Genomic DNA, 7,168 nt, shown 5'->3' on the forward strand with positions numbered 1-7,168 from the left:
CAAAGTTTGTCTTACTGTGTTTACAAAGAAACAACTTTGGTTTTTTCTCTGTTTTCTTTTTTAGTAATTTCTTTCTTATAATTGTTAACTCTATCCTCATATCTTAAGATTGTTGCTACTTTTTCTTGGGAATACGTAATTATTTCATTTTACAGTTTTCTTGTTTCCTAGTAATTGCATATAAAGTTATAGGCATTTCCCTGAATATGTTTTGATTTTCACTTTTATGGTTGTCATTCTTTTATAGGTCATCTGTAATATCCTGTTTGATAGCCTCTTTAAACCTCAATTCATTTAGAAAGGTGTTTTGATTTTTACCCAATTGATTTGTTCAATTAAAAACTATTTTCCATTATTTTCTTAGTCATTTCTACTTACATTATTATGTGCTCAAAAATTGTGGGCCTTTGTTATTGTTTTGAGGTTTTCTCTGTGAATATAAATGTAACACGGGTGCTTGAAAATAATGTTCATTCTATGTTTGAGACAAAGTTCTATATTATATATTAAATCAAGCTTTTGATAATTTGTTATTTAAATCTCCTATACTCAATTTTTTAAATCTCCTCGGTCATTTCTGAGAATAGGGTTGTGATAGGCAGGATGTTTCTCAAAGAGATAAACATCCCTGGGACCTGTGAATATGTTACATTACGTGGTGAAGAGAATTAAGGTAGCAGATGAATTTAAAGTTGCTAATCAGATGATCTGAAAATAGGGAGTTATCCTGGATAATCCCAGTGAGCCCAATGTTATCGCTGTGTCCTTAAAAGTGGAATTTGGAACAGGAAGGCCAATGACCAGGGAGTATAGGAGTATGACAGGCATCTAGAAACTGGGGAGAACAAGGAAATGGATTCTCCTCTGCAACCTCCAATGAAGAATGCAACCCTGCCTTTTATACATCTTTGCCTTTTATGTACCTTTTATGTCCCTTGCCTTTTCACATCCAGAACTTTAAGGTAATATACTTGTGTTGTTGCAAGCCATTACATTTGTGGTAATTTGTTACAGCACATCCTTGCTCTATAATTTTGAAACTATGCTACAACATGCAAAAATTCACAGCCATTATGTCTTCCTAGTGTATTATGAATAATACAATGACAGGGTCCCTTTAAATCTTTTTCACCATGAATGATTTGTCTGATTTTACTATTGCTACAACTTTCTTTTTTTATTAGCATTTTGCTACTTTACATTTCCAATCTTCCTGGGTAATTTAATTTCAACCCTGTTAATTTAGTTTTGCTTCGTTTGGTATACCCAATTCAACATTTCCATTTAATAATCCTTGTCCATTGTAATATGTGATATGTTTTGTCTTACTTCTGCCTCTTTTTTCTTTTGTTTTTAACATTTATGCTCTCTTTTAATCAAGGTCTTGGGGGCTATTTGTTTTCATTGTTGTTTTTGTTTTCTCTAGTGATTTGGAAGTAACTCACCCTATTTCTGGTGAGTTCTCTTACTTTTTCTCCCCACCCCCTTTCCCTTTTTAACTTTTTCCTCTTTATCCAAAGAGAATATTAAGCAGTAAAGGGTTTGAGAAAGAATAGTTTGGATTTTATTTTCTTGCTCTTAATCATCTCACTCCATCTTCTCAGTCTCTAAACAAATACCTCTTATTAATTAAAAACACACAGAGGCTCCCATTATAGGGCTCCAAGCAGATAGCCTCTGACATACATGTGGATGCTTTCACTGGACTGGACTTGCCCTGGGATTTATACCAAAATGTTTCACCTATAATATGAATTAATATAAGCATTAATCAATATAAGAATTAATCAGTATCTATATACCCATCAAAGAAAGATAAACACTCAAGCATGTCTTTGATTTTCTCTACACTGCCATTTCAAGGTGTGCTCAATAATCTGGACATTTTTGTCCTAAGTGTTATCTCTTTTCCTTTAATAGTGGATTTTTCCTTTTTAGAAATGCTTTCTCAATTGCTTTAAACTTAAAGGGGAAACTGGTACAAATTCAAAAGTAAATATAGCCTATATATTCTAACCTACAGCATATTGGTAAATGTGTTTTACTGATTTCTTTGCTAACCACTATTTCCTGCATCATATTTTTCTCTTTTTTTAACTCATTTTTACTTTTTCTGACTTTTTCAAGATTGCTGTCTCAAGAAATCCTTTTAGAAGGTAGTTCAGTGCTAAACTTTCTGAGGCCCCATGTGTCAGAAAATGTCTTTATTTTGCTTTTTCTTGTATAATAGCATAGGCTAAAACAATAGTACTTCCTCATATTTGGAGCACATGGTTTCCTTTTAATTGTGCACCTAGTATTGCTAATGAATATGATCTAGGCTGATTCCTATTTTTAAGTAGGTACTTTGTGTATGGGGGGGTTGCTTGTTTTTTTTCTTGCTTCTTAGGATTTTCTCTTTAACTTTTGCTTTCAGGCATTTCCCCTTGTTTTTTCTAGGCGCAAATGGGTTATTGCCTCCCCATCATTATTCTCCATTCTTTCTACCCAGCTTTCAGAGCATCCCTTCAATTTAAAGATTTGAGTCATTATTCTAGTCATTTATGTGTTCAGTTCTCCTCACCATTATTTCTCATCTATCTCCTTACAGATACATGAGATCTGTATCTATTCTCCATGCACTTAACTGTGCCCTTGTATATCATTACTTCAGATTTTTGCATTCAGTTCTATATGTAGCCCACCCTGAACCATCATCCAGTTCAATAATTTAGTCTTCAGCAGTATTTTCTCTGCTATTTAGTTTATCTATTTCTTTATACATATTTATAAAAAAAATTATTCCCAAGAAAATGGTTTCTTTCTCAATAGCCTTTCCTTCTTAATGGACAAAATATGGTCCAGAACTCTAAAGATTCTGATCTTATTTTAAGCTTTTCTTTCATCCCTGCATTAACTCTGTTTCCTGGAGTCAATTTATTCTATATGTAAGTCTGAGCCTCTCTTTCATGCTATTGATTTTCCATAAATAATCACTATTTTTAAATTACCTATTCACATTTGTATGTTTGCAGATGGACAATTAGATTATACGGTATGGCTCCTCCCCTTCTAAGAATCTCTGGCATCAAACTCCCACGTTAGAAAATTTCCATGGACTTTGGCTTGAGAACTGGTGGATTAATATAACTGACTGCCCATGGCCTTTTAACCACACTCGATATGGTTGAAGTTATTCTGGGATTCTGCTGGGAAGATTCACATTTTGGGAGTTCTTTCCTTTCATTTGTATGGAATTATATATTCCTCATCTGTTTTAAATATTCCAGAAATTCTTTATGTCATGGTCTATTGACACTCTTCCTTTATACTCTTAAAAATGGGGTCAGTCTGGATTGAATCAGAACCACAGCCACATAACTGATAAAAATAAACAGTAACAATGGTTTTAAGTGTTTTTATATGGCACTCAGTAAACTTGGTCTTTTACATATTTTTCTTTCTAAATTATCATAACTAATGAAATAAGTGTGTTACTATCATCATTTTACAAAGGAGGTAACATTTAAGGATTTAGCCTTAGACTATATAATCAATAAAATCTCAGAACCAATATTTGAAATCATGTGTAGAGAGTATGCTTTCAACAACTTTAGTGCACCATTTAGAATAAGGTTAGAAAACCTTCCCCATATGTTTTATTTAACTTTTTAAAGATCAATTGTAAAGGACTAAGGAACAGTCACGCATTTTGAATGACACAGGGATGGAACCGGTGCCAGGCCCAGGCAGTGGTTGCAGCCCCACTGAGAGCCAAAAATGGAAAAATGGCAGTGAAAGTATATTCAACATCAATGACCATTGATAACTTAAGTCGACATGACATGCTGGCATGGATCAATGAGTCTCTGCAGCTGAATTTGATAAAGACTGAACAATTGTGCTCAGGGGCTGCCTATTGTCAGTTTATGGACATACTATTCCCTGGCTCCACTGCCTGGAAGAAGGTGAAGTTCCAAGCTAAGTTAGAACATGAATACAACCAGAACTTCAAAATACTACAAGCAGGTGTTAAGAGAATGGGTGTTGACAAAATAATTCCTGTGAACAAATTTAGTGAAAGGAAAGTTTCAGGACAATTTTGAATTTGTTCAGTGGTTCAAGAAGTTTTTTGATGCAAACTATGACAGAAAAGACCATGATCCTATACCTGCTAGATGAGGTCAAGAGATGGCAGTGGCTCCCTCCCTTGTTGCTCCAGCTCTGAATAAACCAAAGAAACCTCTCAGCTCTAGCAGTGCAGCTCCACAGAGGCCCATTTCAGCACAGAGAACTACTGCAGCTTTTAAGGCTAGTCCAGGTGTGGTGAGAAAGAATCCTGCTGTGGGCAATGGGGATGATGAAGCCGCTGAATTGATTCAGCAGGTCAACGTATCGAAACTTACTGTCGAAGACTTGGAGAAGGAGAAAGATTTCTACTTTGGTAAACTAAGGAAGATTGAATTGATTTGTCAGGAGAATGAGGGGGAACATGACCCTGTATTTCAGAGGACTATGGATATTCTGTAAACCATGGATGAAGGCTTTGTGATACCTGATGAAGGGGCCTATGGGAGGGACGAGAAGAGTAATTAACAACCTGGACCAGCAGAGCAACATCCAAATTCTTCATTCCAAATCGTGTGCTTAACTGTAAAATACTCCCTTTTATTATTCTTAGAGAATTCATTGGTTTCTTTTCATAAGCCAAAAGTCCCTCTTCTTAAAAAGTTCACTTTGCAGGAATTTCACACCTTTTCCATTAAGTATGAGTTAGGAGCTTTTTACCTTGTAGCAGAGCAATATTTGCATCTAGTTGGTTCACCTAGGGAACAAAGAGACTGACCCTGGGGCTCACCATGTGGTTGCTGGAAACACCGATTGCTGGAGAACATGTTATAAGCCAAGACCTCAGTAGAGAAATGGAAAGACTGAATTGAATTTTAAGCTAATGTGAAATCTTGGCAGAGACCATTGTAATAAATGCCCTGAGAATATTTAAAATATGCTTCCATATTTCAAAATATAAAATATAGCATGACAGATTTTATGTGTTTGACATTGTGTTTGGGAAGGAAGGGCCAGACCTTGGAACATTTGGAACCTGCTGTTCACAAGGCTTCGCAAGACTGCTCAAATCCTCATAGGCCTAGACAATGGCCCAAAGGAAAGTTGCTCTGTATAACCATTTGGTGTCACTGACCAATTGCATTCCTGCTAAAAACGAAGAGGTATGGTTCCCTGGATGAATACAGGGTGTGTTTCAACCCTGAGATATTTAAGTTTAAGAGCTCAATTTTCATTGAGCATGTCTCTGATGATTTTTCCAATTACCCCCTAAATTTCTGTTTATTGTATATTTTGGGGAAATGAGGTGTGTCCGGTTTTTTCAATCTAACAACTACTTTGGGAACTTGCCCACATCTCTGGGATTTGAATGGGGGTTGTGTCCCATTTTATTGTTTTTTAAGTTTACATATAACACGTTTCTCTTCTCCGCTCCCCTTGTCCTCTGGGGATTCCTCTTTGGCTCCTTAAAGTTTGCTGCTTAGAGTAGAAATACAGCAGGAAGGTGATCATGCTGCAAGTTTCTTCTGGACCTCTGACAAAGGGAGTGATCAGTGAAGGCCATCGCTACCATGGATCTGCAAGGCTGGGGTATTTTGGTACCTGCTATCCACAAACTCTCCACTGCTATCAGAGTACTTTGCCAGTGTACTAATCTCTTTGGGGATAAATTTGTTAGTGTATTACTAAGCGTTAATTTTCTTTTGCAGAAAATACAGTACTGTGACTGATTTAATTATTAATATTTAAATATTCCATTCCTTAACTCTCCCTCATTTGCTTTTTGCCCACAGCCTATTCAGTCCCTTCGACAACATTCTGCGAAATGCACATCACCCACTACTGAAATTGGTCAGCCCTAATGTATTTGTATTGATTTGTTGCTGGTGGTAGCGTTCCTAAAATGTGTGTAGAAAGCAGGTATTTTATGATAAACTGTGGTGTAGTGCATGCTCTGTGTGGAATTCAGAGGAAAACGTGGATTCAGTGATTAACAAGGCCAAAAAAACACCGGTAACTAGCCATTGTTCAAATGACAATGGTGCTATTTCTTATTTTTGGCCTTTTAGACTTTCGTTGCCCTAAAATTCCATTTTATTGGGAACTCGTTTTCCACCTGGTCTTTCTTGACAGGGTTTTTTTCTACTTTAAAGAGTTTCTAAATAAAATTCTGTATTTCAAGGAAAAAAAAACCACTAGAGAACATTATTGGGAAACAATCCAAAGGTGATCTATAGTCCACAAAGTTCATAAAGTTCATAAATCTGGGAAAAATAAACATCCCAGATGTCCACCAATGTATGAACTTATCCAAAACAAAACAAAATATGCTTAGGTTTACCCTAAGACTTTAACTAATATTAGAAAGACAGTTAAAAAAAAAAAAAGCAAAGAATTTCTTTCTAGTGGTTCCTAAATATTTACGAATTAGCTTCTTCCTTTCTTTTTTTAATGCAAGTTCTGAAATCGTTATTTATACCATACTTGTGACTAGAGCCAAATATGTACAGGAAATTGATCTACTTTCTTGTGAGAAATTTCAAGTGTGTTTTTAATAATGAGCGCACTTGTACTAGATATATACAAAAAGAAAATGTAGAAGTTACAGAACTGCCAATGTTTTCTAGCATCATTTTTCTTATATGTATATAATCTGTGTTTTTCCTTCCAAACATAATATTGTGTTCTTTATACTCACATTCCTCTTTCTCAAGTGTAAATAGGTGCATGTTTTGGATTATGATATTTATTTATATTAGATAAGATAGTAGTTTCATAGCATTGTTAAAATGAAAAAGGTAAACTTAGATATAAACCTAGCACCTAAAAATAAGCACTGTTAACACTTGTTGAATGTTCTTCTAAATACTTTCCAATATGTGGATGAATGAATGATAGAAAGAGAGACAGTTAGATGAATGCTTACACAGAGAAAATGGATAGATTTAAAAAAAAAAATGAGAATACCACTTTATGTATATATATATATATATGTATATATATATATGTATTTTGAAACCTTTTTCAGTTTATATTTTGAACGTTTTTCCATGTCATAAATAACAAGCTATAGACTGTAATTTATTCCACTTTGTAGTTGTATACTAGAATTTCATTAACC

General features: G+C 34.9%; 1 pseudogene; it reads left to right on the forward strand.

Moving 5' to 3' along the window:
- The first annotated feature begins 3,767 nt into the window (after window positions 1-3,767).
- LOC143690678 (microtubule-associated protein RP/EB family member 1 pseudogene) lies at window positions 3,768-4,575 on the forward strand (annotated as a pseudogene).
- Window positions 4,576-7,168: the final 2,593 nt, after the last annotated feature.

Source organism: Tamandua tetradactyla, chromosome 7 (genome assembly GCF_023851605.1).
Source record: "Tamandua tetradactyla isolate mTamTet1 chromosome 7, mTamTet1.pri, whole genome shotgun sequence".
NCBI lineage: Eukaryota > Metazoa > Chordata > Mammalia > Pilosa > Myrmecophagidae > Tamandua > Tamandua tetradactyla.